The 18432-nt window shown below is 39.8% G+C and overlaps 1 pseudogene; it reads right to left on the bottom strand.

Moving 5' to 3' along the window:
• Positions 1-12291: 12291 nt before the first annotated feature.
• LOC146312511 (uncharacterized) lies at positions 12292-13381 on the bottom strand (annotated as a pseudogene).
• Between the last annotated feature and the right edge of the window lie 5051 nt (positions 13382-18432).

The raw sequence follows: 18432 nt of genomic DNA, 5'->3' as shown, positions 1-18432 counted from the left end.
CAGGTTAGCAGGACAGAGGTTGACTGCAGGTCACAGGGTGGAGGTGTGTGAGAGTGTGTCGTATTCGCTGGTGTCACGGTGGGTTTAGAGGGTTCACAAAGCATTTAAATTAGAGAGTAAATTAGAATTGCTAATTTGAATCTCCTCTTCAGCCAAAATAACTATAAAACACCTGAAAGCATTCTCAAATCACTGAACCTAAATAATGAATTAAAATAATGGATGCATTCCAGTATATTGCCTTTACTGTAATAAGGACATTGTATTTCTACATGTCAAATCCTCAATATTTCACCAATCACTTTCAAATTGTCCTCAAACACCAATTTTTGATGAAGAGTATTGTGATCTCCTGAACTCTCGGTCTTCCTCTCTGACTGGTTTTCCAGCTGGAACCATCAACAGCCTCCTCCTCCTCTCATCTGTCCGTGTCCGTCTCAGTGAGACAGCGGTCACCTTTTAGCCCTGTAAAAGGCTCGGCCTTCAGGCCCACCTCCCACCGAGACGATGGGGTCAAATGCGATCCACTCAGGAAGTGATTTTACGCCCTTCACACATGTGAGGAGCTTTGAAGGAGCAGAGGGAGAGGACAGGAGGCTGGAGGTGTAGTGATAAACACCACCCGCCTCAGATCTTCAAACTACCAGCCATTTAATGAAGACCCATTCCCTCTTCATTCACCTCTCATCCCCCCCTCTGTCTTTTTTTTATTTGTAGACCACAATATCACAAATCACAATTTGTCTCAGGGCGCTTTACAATCTGTACAGTGCGACACCTGAAAAGAGTAAGGAAAAACTCCCCCCAAAAACTCTCTAATTCCTTCTTCTCTATTCCATCTCTCCTTCCCTACTACTACAAACAGTTTTCATTCTTTAAACCACCAACCTTTGTCTTAAATCATTTTCTTCCTCTCGTTCCTTCTGTTTTTATCCCCAGGATAAAACAATAAAACTTTAACATAAGAACACAGTTGACTAAAGTTATATAAAAAGTAATGCAATCATTCCAATTTAATATTTTATAACAGGGTCAACTTGAAGAGGTCACTCAGTAGAGTGCATATCTCCACCAGGTAAAAGATGGTGAAGCACCTACTGCAATGTCACCACAACAATAACAAGTCAGTTTGCATAGAATATTGTAATGGTACCTGAGTGTCCTAGGTTCTCCTAACTGTATAAACTTAGAACCCCAACTGCAAAAAAAGTTGAGATCTTTTTTAAAGTTTAAATAAAAGCAGAATGCTGATGATTTGCAAATTCTTTTTGACTTATATTCAATAGAATACAGTACAGTAAAGACAAGATATTTCATGTTCAAACTAGGAATGATAATGATTAATCGATGATTGATTAATCGGTCATTAAGAATTTGATTGATCAAGTAAAATTTAATCCAACTATTATCAAATAAAGATCTGAATATAACACAGATCATTTTTATAAATGTGCTCTGCATGTTATCTGATATTCAAGGATATGTGTTTAATTTGTGGGTCTTTATGTCTTTATGTGTTTCTTAAGCATTTGGTATTATTTGGTATAAGCAAACCTTTTATATTTTTTTAATAACAGTTAATTGATTAATAGATCATTATTATTATCAATGATCAATTAATGTCTTGGCAACGTCTCGCTGACATAAGCAGGGACATCTCTGAAAAAGACATCGTCTGGATGGCAGCACATGTTGCTCCAAAACCTGTATGAACCTGTCAGTATTAATGAGGCCTTCACAGATATGACAATTACCCATGATGCCATGGGCACTAACACACCTCCATACCATCACAGCTGCTGTCTTTTGAAGTTAGTGCTGGTAACAATCTGGATGGTCCTTTTCCTCTTTAGCCCGGAGGACATGATGTCCATGATTTGTGAAAACAATCTGAAATGTGGACTCGTCAGACCACAGCACACTTTTCCACTTTGTGTCAGTCCATCTCAGATGAGCTCGGGTCCATGTCAATGCAGTGATGATCTGTGTTGACCAACAAAGGTTTTCCAAAGTGTTCCCAAGCCCATGTAGTAATATCATTTATACATCATGTCAGTTTTAATGCAGTGCTGCCTGAGGGGTCAAAGGTCACAGACATTCAATGTTGGTTTTCAGTCTTGCTCCTTACATGCAGAGATTTCTCTGGATTCTTTGAATCATTTAATGATATTACAGATTGTAGATGGTGAGACTCCTAAAATCCTGCAATTTTGTGTTGTTTGTTTTTAAACTGTTTATTTAATTAACCTGGAATGTTCCAAACAGGTGGGTTTTTTGTTGTCTTTTTTGTTTTTGTTTTTTTTTGAGAATTCCACAATTTTCCCAGAATACTGTGTCATTTATTTAGATCATTTTGTTGTTTAATGAGAACATTACAAGCAACCATGTGGCTTTACAAACAACAATATAATCTACAGTTTTGAGAAACTCACAAAAGCTGGAATTCTAAATAACTGACACTTGTTGTTGCTTATTCATAGATCAGAGCATGTCCTGGTGAAGGCGTGGCCATACAAAAGGTTCCTGTTTCAGCCCCCTGTAACTGTATTTAATTCCACGTTCAATTCATTCATAACAAACCAAATTTCATGAAAATCAGATCAGAAGTAAATGAATTATAGTCACTTTTGTGGTGAAGTTTGCTTCTCTCATTTGTGTACTAGCTGACCTTGAACACTCAAATATGGCACCAGTGCAGATGCAGCACAGACAGCGGAGAAGCTAACAACATGGGGATTTATTCATCTTGTATTGTATCTAACTTTAATGGATCATGACATATTGGGAATGGAAATCTTCAGTTAAGTTAATATTGAACATGTTGTGTGTCCAAATTTCAAATTTATGTCCTTTACAGTTTGATACATTTGTTTAACAAAGACCAAATGTGTTAATGACAAAAAGCCATCGTTTTAACAGATAGATGAAGGCAGCAATATTACAGATCTCATCTTCTTCATCTTTTTTCTCCTCTTCTTCCTCTTCCCATACCGCTGTCTCTGCTTTCCTCTTTCCTCTATTTCATTGTTGTATTCAACCGCCCTGATTTATATCCATCCATCCATCCATCCATCCATCCATCCATCCATCCATCCATGCATGCTCTAACCTCTACATTACCTTTGTCCCTCTGTTACCTTTGTCCAGGGCTATGTATGTTTGGCATGCAGCATGCCTCAACTTCAGTGTGTGTGTGTGTGTGTGTGTGTGTGTGTGTGTGTGTGTGTGCGTGTGCATGCGTGCGTGCCTGTCTGTGTGTGTGTGTGTGTGTGTGTGTGTGTGTGTGTGTGTGCGTGTGTGTTCAGATTAACAAGGCTTAAAATGAATCAGGTCTGTCTCTGTCCTAGTGTGTTTGTGTGTGTGTATGGTTGTGTTTGTGTTCCCCTGCACATGTACTGTATGTGAAAGTAAGTGTTTGTGTGTTAAGACAGCAGGGCGCCACCTCTAGACTTAAACCCCTGTGTGACCCCTGGATGATCATCCCAGTGTTTAACACACAGCCCCAGTCCACATTCCATTCTGCTGTGTGTGTGTGTGTGTGTGTGTGTGTGTGTGTGTGTGTGTGTGTGTGTGTGTGTGTGTGTGTCTGTGTGTTTGTGTGTGTGAGTGTGAGTTTGCGTGCATGCAGTGGCTCCCCATTATACATGGTTCCATTTACATGTCAGCTGTTATTAAGTGATACTGCAGACAATCCAGAGCAACACTAAAAGCAGGAGGAGAAGAAGAAATTACACACACACACACACACACACACACACACACACACACACACACACACACGTGCAGGTGAAGGTGTATGGGATGTATGTAGAACTATAAATCCTGTTAACCATAAAACTACTCACATCAAGAATATTTCAGCATCGATGAAATTCCCAAATAATTTTGCTTCTTCTCAGGAAGTAAGATGAGATGATGTGTGTCAAGTCAGAACTGGAATCAGGATGCAGTTTGCCTAGCTTAGCATGAGGACTGAAAGCAGGGGGAAACAGGTTTTCAAAGTTAAGAAGAAGTTAAAAAGAATACACATACCATAGTGCTTGAAATATGTGCCCAAATCTGACAGGATTTGACGGGACCCGGTGGGTTTGGGTCGGGTTGGGCTGTATTTTTCACATATTTCTCGGGCTCACATTGAGTCCAGGCTGTAATATTATTATTATTATTATGATGGACTTTTACATTTCTTTTTTTTATTTTTCTCCCCAATTCTGTCATTGCCTGTTCCAATTCCTCCCATGTATTGTCTTGTATTGTCACTGCCAACTCGTACTGTTATAGTCTAATCATTATTATTTTGTATCGTACATGTCAGTCGGTAGACAACATTGTTCAGTCTCTCCATCTGTCAGTACTTAGTTTTGATCATTCACTCAGTGCATTCATGTTCCCAGAAGATGAAGTCTTTATTAGCTGTCCTATGGTGCAACAGGTTCTAATAACAGAGTATGTTATTTGTTGTGTCCAGAACTTTCATATCAGCTTTTTATTAACACTTCAGTTATAGTGATTTAGTTGTAATTTAGTAGTTTTGCATGTATTTCACAGCTATTCCTAATTTTCACAAACACAAGCTTTGTAAGATATATACATAATACACACATTTTTGCTGGGTGATGCACCTTCACTCCAGTAGTATCAACAACTGTTTTCCAGCGTTTTTGTAATTTTGAACACTCCCATACACAGTGGAACAGAGCCCAGTATTTGATGCAAGTGTCGGGGCATCAGGGAACAAACAGTTCAGTCTGACCGGGGTAATGTAAGCTCCACTTGTACTGTACCTTCTCTAGTATTTATATAGTTCATGTAAGATCATTGTATTTATTGTCAACATGGACATAAAGTGATTAATGATGTGTGGTGACTACTGCAGGGTCAAAGACTCTGGATCAGCAGGGCAGGGCAGGAACTACCATTTGCTGTACACCTAAACACTCACTTCACATGTACATAACAATCACACACACACACACACACACACACACACACACACACACACAGAATGACTGCGGTCATGAAAAAGGCAGATGTCTCAGTGAGGGAACCCCAGAACATGCACACGCATGCCTGTGTGTGTGTGTGTGTGTGTGTGTGTGTGTGTGGGTGTGTGTGTGACTTTTTCATGACCACAGTCATGCAGAGTTCAGCAGCAGTTCATCCAGGGTAACACAGGGTGCAGGCTCTCTCACACACATGCACACAGTTTGTTTATGGAAATATTTAAACTATGATGAATAAATTTGCAGGTTTTCTTGTTAGAATGACCATCTAGCAGCTGAATGATGCAATAAAGATGGTAAGACAATGGTAAGGTGTACCAAACCATATGGTGTTTATTCATAAAAATCAGAGCAGCAACGCAACACGGTAACAACAGAGGTGAGGTCTAACAGTTGGAAACTGGCACCTTTAATACCATTTCACTGGTAGATCACATTTATCTATTTATTCATCATCAAAGTCACCCTACAAAACAGAATATAAGATGAAAATCACAAAGTTATTCATCATTAATCATTCATAAGCATGCAGAACAATAATAAAAAAAGAGAATCCATAATCCATAATATTTACAAAAATCTACTGACAATTCAAGAATAAAACTTAAATATACAGACACCTAAGACTTTTTAACTTGTATTCAAAGATGCTGGCACACATTTTAGTTGACCAAACATTAGAACCGTTTTTATTTGGAGTTAGGCTACACATTTTTTATCATTAAAGAATGAATTAAGGCCAGAGGTCCACAATCTGCAGCTCTTCTGACTCTTCCCAGAGGCTCCCTGTTTACCTTGCAAAGCAGCTTGATTCACAACATCACATGGAAATCCATCTTGCCAGGCTTCAAGTTATTTGTTTGAGTGGTTTTTTAGGCTTGACAACAGAGAGAAGCGTCCATGGAAGTGACTCATCTCAAGCAAACATTGGTGGCTCTTGAAGAGGTTAGTGTAGATACTGTGATAGCATCAGTTATATCAGAACTGGAGAGTATTTCTTCACTGAAAGACGAGCAGAGAACAGCACCGAAGGCTTTTCTCCATGGAAAAGACTGGCATCAGCAGGAGATCTGATTGGTTGAAGTTAGGCTGTGTTAGACATGATAGACAGATGGTTCACTCCCCTCACCTGGCAAATGTTTTCTTTAAAGTGCCTGTCCTTTTCCAAACATTTTCTAAGGATGACTTCTCAGAAGGTTCTGAGTAACAAACTATCTGGCATGTCAGGTTAGCTCCCTGTGACTTTGACAGAAAAGGTATATGGAAATGTATAACAGTTTATTTAAAAAAAAAAAAAAAACGTTTTAATTTTCATTCAGTATTGTTTTAGGTCTAAAGTGATTCTTAAACTTGTAAAAATGTAACAATGTAGCCTGTACACCAAATTAAGAAAAATGTGCGTCATCGCAACATCTACAGCTTGGCACCATTTCCTCTCAATTATCCAGGTGTCAAGTCTTGAGTCTCCCTGAGTTAGCTGTAGATGCCAAATCCAAAAAAAGTCTCAGAGGGACGCACCTTTCAACTGAACCTGATTTGTCAAAACAAGATTAATGACAGTGAATTTCCATTCATTTCCAAAGGAATTGCAGGGCTCAGTGGATTTGTTTACTTGGTTGCAGCCTGACTGTATCTTTAATCAGCAGCAAAGTGAAGAAGACAGCATCCTGTAAGACAGCTGCATGGACACAAAAGTGTGAATGAAGTTGGTGTATAAAGACAGAGAAACAGCTTCTTGACTGTTTTTTGTTCAAGCAGCAACACAAAGAAAACCTTTAATATACATGTTTTAGAGTGTAATGTCTCTTTAATGTGTGTGTGTGTGTGTGTGTGTGTGTGTGTGTGTGTGTGTGTGTGTGTGTGTGTGTGTGTGTGGCAGCGTGTCTACAGGAGCCCATTGAGATTATGTAACATTTGAACTTGAGTCACCTCCTCCGCGGTCAAACAGAGTTCACTGCACGTCGCTGCCGAGGCCGTAGCGACAAACATTACTGTCAGCCCTCCCCCCTTTCTTCTTCTCTCCTTTACTGTAATCAACACCCCCTGCTGCTCGGCCCTGCCCATTCAGTTTACCAACACATGAGGGAGAGTGTCGTTACCTGGATGTGTTTGGAAAAGGGGAGATGTGGTTTCACCATGACTCTTTCTTAATCCTGCAGGTTTTTTCCTGTTCTTGTTATATTTTCATTTTCCAAGCAGACCTTAGAGACGAACTGGAAACTAAAAAGTTCATATGACGTGTCATTGGACCACGTCTAAAGGCAAAAATGTGTAAAGCTATCCTGACTGGATACACTTGAATGTGGGGTACAAAGCTTGCTGTCATAGCAACACATTCTCATCCCAACTTGTCTCATTTTGACGAAATGTCACAACAGAAAGTACCCTTTAGCTGCAGTATCTGACGCGGTCAGAAAGCCATTTTAACACGTGAACAATCAACAGCACACAATAAAGAAATCACCTAGGAAGCTCACTCTGGATGATTTATGTGTATATGTGGATTCAGATGAACTCAGAGCTCATCCATGCATCACTAACATGAAGACACACATGTTTGTGTGTGTGTGTGTGTGTGTGTGTGTGTGTGTGCTAAAATACACATTCCTGGTTTTGATTCTTATCCCTCTGATCTGAGATTGATGAAGACTGAGCCAATGAAGGCAGTCAAGAAGAAGACTCCAAGCAAACAATGGATGCGAACAATGCAGGATTTAACTATCAAAAAATATAAATATAATGTAAAATAAGTTATAGATATAGAATAAGTAATACAGTTATTTAATATATTGCATCATGATACCCAGTGGTTTCCTGGAAAACTTACTGTCTGAGCATGAGTTCTGGTAAATCTGATATGTCTGCTGACTGGAGGATCAACAAGACTATAATCTTTAGATCTTGAGAACTTTACTCACTTTCAGTTTATCTTTGAAGTAACAAATCTGATCCATCTGCGATCAGATGTACGGTCTCACTCTTCCTCGTTCTCTGTCCAACTGTCAAACACATTCATAACAAACTCAAACCTTACAACACATGCACACGTTCTCGATTACAAATCCTCTCCCTCTCTGTCTCACACACACACGCACAGCCACCCACACACACTGCCACACCTGTCCTTCCTGGCCTCGCTGCCAGTTGGAGTCAGATTCCTGCAGAATGTTCCGGTAAAATGTTGTGGAGCGTGAAACCGGCAGTCTGCTCCATGGCTGCTGGCCCAGCTCTGCAGGTGTCAGTGGGACTGTGGAAGTGTGTGCAATGTGCATGTGTGTGTGTGCATGCATGTGTGTGTGTATGAGTGTGTAGATATATGTGACGGCTGGCAGCTTTTAATGTGTGAACTGACTTGTGATCAGTGCCCAGACTTATAGGGAATATTCCTAAATTGACTGTCTCATCCTGCTTCCTCATCACCCAGTGAATAATGCTCAGTACAGTGTGTACTGTAGTTCAATCAGTAACCCACAAACTCTCACTCCCCACTCATGAATTACATGTAAGAATAGAATTTAGAAATCTTAAAGATTTTAAAGGACCAGTGTGAAAGATTTACAGGGATCTATTGGCAGACTGTCAGAAATGGAATATAATATTCCAGTATAAGTATGTTTTCATCAGTATACAATCACCTGAAAATAAGAATTGTTGTGTTTTCTTTACCTTAGAATGAGCCTTTTTTTTATCTACAAAGGGAGCAGCTCCTCTTCCACACATGATCCTAAAAGCTCAGCATGTGCTCTGAGTACACAGCAAAAAGTTGGATTGAGTGGCAAAGAATTGACCAATTTTATTTCTAAAGCTTGAAAAATTATGCAAACTAACCTTAAAATACACACATACAAATGTGACATATGTTTATCTGAAGTTTGTGAGCCCATTAGGGCAAGAGACTGCATTGATATCTGAACACAGACCCCACAGCTATAGTTTTGTTGTTGGACATAATTTCCATCTTGTCAGTATGTTCTAGAACTATTTAGTTCATGGGCATAGTGGAGGGTAAACCAAAGTAAACTCAGTTCATCCACCTCTTTGAAATGAGGTGGAAAGTTAACTCATCTATTTTAAATCAAGTACATCAATCAAAAATAAGTATTGTGTTATTGTATTTGCCACAGCAGCCCTGATGTTGTTATATTTTCCAATATAATGTAATGATGGTTGATTTAAGAATTGTCATTTGAAAATCAGGGAAGTCTGATGTTAAACTTAGATGTTGGCTCCTTGTATTATCATTATGTTCGAAAATTGATGGTCACATAAAGATTTTAAAGAAAATCAGCTCCACTTGAAGTTACAATCAGGCATGAGGTCTTCTGGATCTTTAATCTTGCAATTAAGGCAAATATTTTGTTAAAAAAAAACCAGCTTCTTAGGTTACAGTTTTGCTAGTTTATCCAGAACACACATCAAGCTCACAACACTCCATGCAATGTAGGATGTAAGGCTCTGCTCCACAGCAAAATACCAAGATTTTACAGAGTACACTTTTCCAAAGAGGATCTTGTTTGGATGTTTCTAGAGAACAGACAAACCCAACACTGGCTCTAGACACATGACTTTCTCAGCCACCATAGGTTCTCCTACTAACTAGGAAGGTTAGGGGGGGGCGAGGTGTTTGCAATCTGCAACTTCAGCATGATACAGAGATGAGACCAACTCATTACTTTGCAAGTCTAAAGTCTTTGCACTAAAGTCCCGAGTAAAGTCCATAATGTTCATTAAATGTGATGCCATTTTACCAACAGAGCCTCGGCTTACTGTTCTTCAAGTAAACGTCGTTGGAGAGATGAGAGTTTTTTTTGTCATCAGTTTTGGATCTGCATGTTTTGCATACAGTAACTCATTTTTTTGGTGACCACCTTGTGGATTTTGTACAACTGGAGTTCAGTAATGTGATGTTACTTCGTCATGGTTCTCTCCTGCAACTTGATTGGATGCTGTCAGATTGCTTCAGATAAAGTGGATCTGGGTAATTAAGTGTCAACTTGCTGAGAATAAATTGTGTTAACGTTAGTTTATTCAGAAAATGAGGGGAAATAAATTGATTTGTGAATTGATTGGTGGAGTCACTTTTTACAGACTTTTTAATCTTTGGGTTTTGGGGGAAGGCTCAAGTCCAAGTCAAGTCATGATTCTTTGGTGTTAAAGTCCAAGTTGAGATGTCGGTCACTTTTTATTTAGTCAAGTCTAAAGTCATCAAATTTTTGACTCAAGTCTGACTTGAGTCTGAGTCATGTGACTTGAGTCCACACCTCTGCCAATAGATGCCACTAAATCCCACACACTGGTCCTTTAAGAGACATGTGTGTGTGTGTGTGTGTGTGTGTGTGTGTGTGTGTGTGTGTGTGTGTGTGTGTGTGTGTGCATGTGTGACTGATGCAGCTGCTCAGTGACAGAACTGATGACTTTTAAAGGGTCACTTCACCTGAATTACAAAAAACATATTTTCTCACTTAAGTAAGAAAATATGTTGTAATCAGATTATGCTTTAATTAGACCTCCCTCATGGCAAACCAGTCCTCACAGTGTCTACTCACACACACACACACACACACACACACACACACACACACACACACAAGAGGGCAGGGATGGAAACGTGTATATTTCAGTATGACAGGATGGAGACCATTTGTTAGTATACTGTTGTTCAGTAACACACACAGAGACACACACACAGTGCTCTCACCTATACTACTTTTCTTTCTCTCTCACACACACACACACACACACACACACACACACACACACACACACACACTTACACATTCTAACATGGGAGCCTCTCGTTCATGTGTAGAGGTAGAGGGGGTCGTTCAGAGGACAGAAACACACAGGCAGTCTCTCGTCTGCCCTTCACTTAAACCCCCCCCCCCACACACACACACACACACGCCTCCTCTCCTCTCTTTCCCCTCTGCCCTCAACTTAAACCTTCACCCCAATCTTACCCCAGCCCTCTCCACGTAGCCTTAACCCCCACCCAACATCCAACACCCACTGCCTCATTACCCTGCTACCTCCTGCCCCCCTCCCCTGCCACATCACCCCCCCCCCCCCCCCAAACACACACAGTCAGAATCAGAACCATTCCAAGTAACTGTAGTGTTTCACTACAGTATGAACTGGCTGACAAACTGGCTTCAGGAGCCACAGTGTGTCCCTCAGAGAAACAGCAGAGACAGACATTGACTGGACACACTGAGCTAAAGCTGCAGTGGGATCACACACTCCTGCATGTTATTATATCTGTGAAATCATATGTATTGATATGAATCTCTGGCCCCAATCCAACATTGGTTTTTAAGTTTAAGTTTCTCTACTTGGTTCACACAGTTAGATGCAGTGTAACAAGTCCTTGAAAGCAAAGGATACAAACAAATATTGAAGCAAACAGCACATTGCTTAAAAATATGAAAGATGTAGTCAGTTAAATGGGATGAGTTTAGGTTTTTCTGCATTCTTCGTTGGATAATTGACACAGAATGCCACTAAAAGATAAAATACATTGTTGTAATCAGATTACAGATACATTTCCTAAAAATGTAGATTATTAGCAGGATTACAATTTTAAAATAAAGAATGATATCCTACCATGCACAGTGCACACACAGCTGCCAATCCATTATCATGACCTCTTTACTGGGTGGAAATTTCAAAATTTTTTGTCTCTAAATCAATCAGTCAATCATTTTCGCACAACAAAGGAAGGAACAGCTGGACAAACTAATAAACTTCACAACAAACATAAAACGCAGCGGAGCTGAGAGCTACAACAATTCCTCACCCACGACATTTGCAAAACAGTAAGTGCATTTCTCCAAACAATTCGTACAAATAGCAAAACACCATGGATTACCTGCAAAAGCCAGTCTCTCGCTCAAAATCCTTAGTTCATCTCTCAAAAGTAAATATCTGTGTCAATGAACATGTCAGTGCATCACAATGACAAGTCCTTGTGTCATTGTGTACGGATAAGACAGTCACATTGCTTAGTCATGTTGTCAATATAACAGTGTACTCTGGAGGGATGTTCTGATGTAAACTATGACTAAAGTTTTGATGACAATTATTGTAAATTGTAAGTTAAACCTTAGTGTATGTGGGAGATTGATTGCAAGAGACTGGACAAGATTCACATTTACACTTTTACTGTTTGTACTGTAATTTGTTAAATTGTTGTTGTTGTTGTTACAGAATGGAAAAGACAGCACTCCATAGCACAAAAAAAACCAACAAAAAAACAACAGTAGAAATGTGAACAGGACAGTCTCCTTAGGGAAAACTGTACATGCAATGCTGTAGGAATTACAGTGCAGTCTTCCTACACCTCCTGACGTTCCTGTCTGTTGGGCCACAAATTCTCATCCACATCACATCAAATATCTTCTCTTGCGATGCAGCGTGGAAAGAATCTTTTAGAGTGTCTTATCCAGCCTCTGCAGGCATCTGCTGTGATGTCATCACACGCTGCATCCATGGCAGCCAGAAGGGTCATCTGTGTATGTGGCTGGCGATCATATACTTTCCATCTCCATGCTGAGAAAAATTCCTCAATGGGGTTAAGGAATGGGGAGTAGGATGAGAGGAACTCCATCAGCATCCTGTTGCCTGATGATGTTGGAGCAATGGAAACTGACATTGTCCCAAACTATCACGTACTTTGGCAAGTCATCTCCTATCTGACCCCTCTCTTGTTCAGGGATGAGATCCCTGTAGAGTCGAAAAAGGTGACAAGACGCTCTGTATTGTATGGCCCAGTAATGGGAATATGTGTTAGCACACCATTCTCAGAGATAGCAGCACCCATGGTTATGTTCCCGCCCCGCTGGTCACTGTAGCTCTGTGGCCGATGACATTTCGACCACGCCTTCTGCGCTTCGTTGAAGCCAGCCTCATCCATGTAGATGAAGTTGTGCGGTGGTTCACTTGCTTCCAGTTCCAATATACTCTATATCCAGAAGACACAAAATGAGATTTATGAATTACATGCATTTTCATTTTAGACAAGATACAGTTACATCAAATGTATACAGCACATATTACATCTTCTTTTCTACAGCCATAGAAAATGTGTAAAGGTCACACTTACTGTACTGTATATCACTATACGATGTTGTACTGTTTACTGTGAGGTACAGTTACTGCATGCTCATACATGTTTTACCTGTACATACTGCTCCTTCACTCTTTCACCATTTCTTTCAAAACAGAACAGTGTACAGCTGCTTCATATTCATTTGGTGTCTTTTCAGCACCCTGTCAGTGGTTGAGATGCTGACTGTTTGGATGTTTTCAAAGATACTGTTGTCCTCTATAATGGCACTCTTTATCTCCCTTAGTCTTATGGCATTGTTTTCTACAACCATGGTGCAAATAGCCTCCTCCTGTTCAGGTGTGAAAAGGGCCCTCTGCCAATCCTGAGAAGTTGTCTTGCAGTCCTATGTGGAAAAAATATAGTAATGCAAAACACAAAATTGAGTAAGATAAAATGTCACTGTATAAAGTATACTTACTGCATATTGTAAAATGCAAGTGGAATACTGTAAAAGTGTATGAAGCATTACAGAAAGTATACAGTATTACAGTACAGTGTCTACTGGTAGATTACATACCTGTTCTGTCGACGAAAAGTCTGAATGATTGAGGACACAGTTGTTCTCCCAACATTTGGCTGCACCCTTCGACCAGCCTCGGTCATTGTAAGCTTATGATTGAGAACATGGTCTACAAGTGTGGCTCTTATCTCTTCGGGAACGTGTATATGTCTTCAGCCTCTTCTGCCTCTTCCTCTGTTTTGCCTCCCAACTCCTCCACCATGCAGCCTCACTCCTCTTCCTCTTCTTCTTCTCTCTGGCTGTTGACCCCGTCCAATTCCTTGTCCTTCCATTGTCAGACATCATAACATCGTGTTGTGCTCCGGCTGTATATATATACTTGCCAGTTGATGGTTCATGAGATGCACCTTTGAGCTATTTCAGAAAACTGGTTGATCATTGGTTGATCTAATGCTTCACACATTTCCCTTTGTTAGAGAAAGTCAAGATTCAACTGGGAGCAATTTACCAATTCAGGACAGATTTAGAAAAAAAAGTCTAATGGAAATGCTTAACATATTTTCTGTGTTTTGGATTATACGTAAGTGAAAATGCCAAGTTCAATGTTCAGTCCTGTTACCTCAGTTATTTCTTTAATATTATTTGTTTGCTACATTTCATGTATGTACTAAGGCTATGCTAAAAAAAAACACACCACAAGAAGCAACAAGCTTCCATTTAAAACTTAAAATAAAAACAAAAATAAATAAAATTGCTTCAGATTTAACTTTACATATATTAATAGTTTAACATGTATGTTATTAGGTACTGTGCTGAAAAAAGAAAAAGTATCAAGTTTAATTTTGAAAGAAAAGACAGATAGATAGATAGATAGATAGATAGATAGATAGATAGATAGATAGATAGATAGATAGATAGATAGATAGATAGATAGATAGATAGATAGATAGATAGATAGATAGAAATGAGAACAGATATAAATTAATGTTGAGATGAAATAGATGAAGAGATGTTAGTGAACATACTCCACTACCACTGAAACTGCAGAAAATTAATAAATTGTGTCTTGACAAACTTCCTGTGACAAATTCTGAATTATTCAGACCTTCTTCTAAATTCTGCAAATGTTATTTAATTTTTATGTCTGATGTCACATCTGACTGAGCATCATTCTTTTCCCGCCTGCATTGTGTCATTTGCCACATAATTCTGTTGAAGAGCAGCACTTAGATTGTTCAAGGCACAGAACAGGTATCTGTGACCAGAGGCTGTTATCTGTATTAGTCACCTTTATTTTGACTCCACACCTGCAAAAGATTCACACCCTGTCTTAGCAAGAAGCAGGCCTAGATGGTGCAACCTGTAGAACTACAGGCTTGGACTTAGGATGCCAAGTTAAGACCGGCCCCAGGAAGTGATTGTTCACGCAGATGATAAGATGATTGCAGAAGTGATAACTAATCCTGTCTCTGAGTATTAAAAACCTCTGATGATAAGATTTTACACTCGTAGATGTGTTACTCAAACCATCGTCTCACCTGAAACACCTGCATTACTGGGACATCTTTTGCAAAGAAGAAGCTGCCAAATTCACATGATCCTTTTTGCAACATCTGTCTTCTTCAGGTTTGAGTTTCTGACAACACGCTCATGAAAAGGAGCGCTGCTCACGAGCTGACAAGGTTTAGATATGAGACCCGTGGTGCATTTTAAGGTCATGTCATGTCTCCCCTGTTGAAATGTAAATGAATGTTCTGGTCCTCACAGCTACAGGTGTGAAGCTCTCTGTGTTTCAGCCTCCAGCTCTGCACTTTCATGCATGCTGTGTGTTGAAATGTTAAAACGTGTGGAATAAAGTGACAGGCAGGCGGCGGGAGTGTGAGGCTGAGGTCGGAGGAGAGACCAGCACCTGTGGTTCACTTTTACTGGGAGCAAACCTCAGTCAGCCAAATGGAGGTATGCTGCACACACACACACACACACACACACACACACACACACAGAGCCAGCTGTTGTCAGTGAGCCCTGAGCGAGTTCACGTTGGTGAAGACCCAGCAGGAGCCTGTGACCTCCACACACACTGATCTGATGGCTGTGCATCTGTCTGATGTTGAACTCTACTGAGAGTCAGAGTGAATCTTACACTGCTTAAGATGCTGCTGAAATCATTAAAGGGGCAGTCCGCTGAATTTCAATGTCATATCATCATGCGGAAACACTTGTACCATGTATTTTGTGGCTACAGATGAGTCATACTGTTTTACATCAAAATTAACATGCACACACACACATTTTTAAATGCAGTTAAACATGCTAAAAATACGGATTAACTGGTTTGCTGCTGTCTCAGTGTTCAGTTCTCAGTATTTTTGGAGCTTGTAACTGAATCTCTCTATTCTGAAGTTTAATTTCTCTCCTGTGTTGCTGTTTGTTCTTTCAGGTTTCTGAAATATTTTATTGTTGTATGTTGACTTTCAGCTAGTTTCTCCACAGCACTCATCACAGGAGAAAGGTCTGTCTCCACATACTATTAGAAATAAGGGTTTTTTCTGAAGGGCTTAAGTTCTACCCAGAACTATTTCCTTCTGAAGAACCCTTTCTTAAAGAAATGGTTTGTTAAGATTAACTGTTCCATTAAGAACCCTTTTCATCCCAAATCTCTTTTTGAAAGAAGAAGCTAAACTTGCTAAAACTGCTCAAAACAAGGACTGTGTATTATCTTGAGTAACCAGGTCACAATTTCTGGAAAGGAACATTGCTGTTAAGATTTTCAATTTATTATTATTTTTGGCACCTTGAGCCGAGTGCCATCTAGTTGTATTATATGAGGAGAAGACAGATATCTCTAAGGCTGATACCTTCAACACTGTGCAGCTAACACCAGTACAATCTCAATCTGAGGTTTTCAACATGTGAGGTGGGCCTCCTCAGGGGGCTCCAATTATCTCATAATTGTGACTTTTTACTTTAATTTTGACTTTTAATCTGATAATTCTGTCTTTTTATCTCACAATTTTGACTTTTCATCTCATAGTTTTGGCTTTTTATGTCATAATTTTCAACTAATAATAATTGTGATTTTCATATCACAATTACAGTTTCTTATCTCATAATTTCAACTTTTTATGTCAAAATTGTGAATTTATATCTAATAAGTTTGACTTTTTATCTCATAATTCTGATTTTTTAACTTTTTTACCAACTTGAATTTATTGATTTGTCAGCAGACTTTCACTATCGTAGGTGATCAAGGTGTCAGTGTCGTATCATCTGAAGCTCAAACACATTCTAAATAATTTCCTGAAGTCATCATTTGTGCCTTACTAAAAACCAGTAGAAATGTCTCATTATATCTTTTAATGTCCTGTAATATTTTAGAATGGTCACATTCACACACACTCAGTACAGACACAGTCTGACCTGATCAGCTCCACTGCAGCAGGTGGGATTTTGACATGCCTTCCTCAGAGGCAGCTCAGTGGTGGTAATGATGGAGGGACAAGCGCTACACTTTAACTAAGACCTGTCCTGCTGGTGGGGGATTGAACCAGCAACCCTGCAGTCACAGGCCGTCTGCTCCGCCGTTCAAAGCAGCACTGCCCCCTCTTGGAGGCGACTGTCTGTGATTGGAGGCCCTGACTTGATGCTTGCTGTGTGTCTGTGGTCATACTGTAGCTACAGTAGTTGTAGTCCTGCACAGTTGGAGCAGTGGGTGTGGTGTGAGCCTGTCTGCAGGTACATGTGGGACTGGGTGATGTGTTGTCTCTTCAGCCTCAGACAGGGAGGAGCAGCAGGAAGCTGCTGCCTGCTGTCGACACACTCGATTTATGACACCTCGTCTCTCTTTGAAGAACAGCTTCTGTTTGTCCACACTGACTGACACTGACACACACACACACACACACACACACACACACACACACACACACACACACACAGAGCAGTATCAAGCATGGCTCAGTTCAAAATACTATATATCAGCGCCACATATCTTTTATCACTGCCTTCTGTCAAAATAGACCTCAATAATAACACAACACATACTACAAAAACATTTACATTAAAATCACATTAAGAGACTTTATTGATCTCCAGGTTGAAAGTGGATGATGTTACAGTTGCTCCCACATTGAGAAATTATCAGGAAAATATAAAATAGACATAACTATGACCAGACCATTATATTGTGGGAGTAAGAAAATTCCAATATCAGTATATCAGTCAATATTCTGTTTTTATATATAAAATCAGAGTCTGAAACTGATATTTGTTCCAAATAACTGTAAATTAAAAAACAAATACATCACTTGACAAGAACTGCATCTGTTATTTTCACAGTTGATTAATCTGTCAGTTATTTTCTTGATTAATCAATTAGTTGTTTGGTCTATAAAATGTAGAAAATGAAAAATGCTTCTCAAAACTCAAGATGATGTTTTCAAATGTCTTGTTTTGTCCACAATCCAAAGATATTCTGTTTACTGTCAGAGAGGACAAAAGAAACCAGAAAATATTCACAGAAGCTGAAATAAGAGACTTTTGTTCTTCAACAAAATACTGGCTCGCTGGATCAGGGCCTTTCTGTTCGGAGTCTGCATGTTCTCCCCGTGTCTGCGTGGGTTCTCTCCAGGTTCTCCGGCTTCCTCCCACAGTCCAAAGACATGCATGCTGGGTTAATTGGTGACTCTAAATTGTCCGTAGGTGTGAATGTGAGTGTGAGTGGTTGTCTGTCTATGTGTCAGTCCTGTGATGAACTGGTGACTTGTCCAGGGTGAACCCCGCCTCTCACCCAATGTCAGCTGGGATAGACTCCAGCAGCCTGCGACCCTTAGGGAATAAGCGGTTACAGAAAATGGATGGAT

The sequence above is a fragment of the Lutjanus erythropterus genome, chromosome 17 (assembly GCF_056507025.1).
Source record: "Lutjanus erythropterus isolate fLutEry1 chromosome 17, fLutEry1.hap2, whole genome shotgun sequence".
In the NCBI taxonomy this organism is placed as follows: domain Eukaryota; kingdom Metazoa; phylum Chordata; class Actinopteri; order Lutjaniformes; family Lutjanidae; genus Lutjanus; species Lutjanus erythropterus.
The sequence above is the reverse complement of the archived record's forward strand: the minus strand, read 5'-3'. Positions and strand labels throughout refer to the sequence as shown.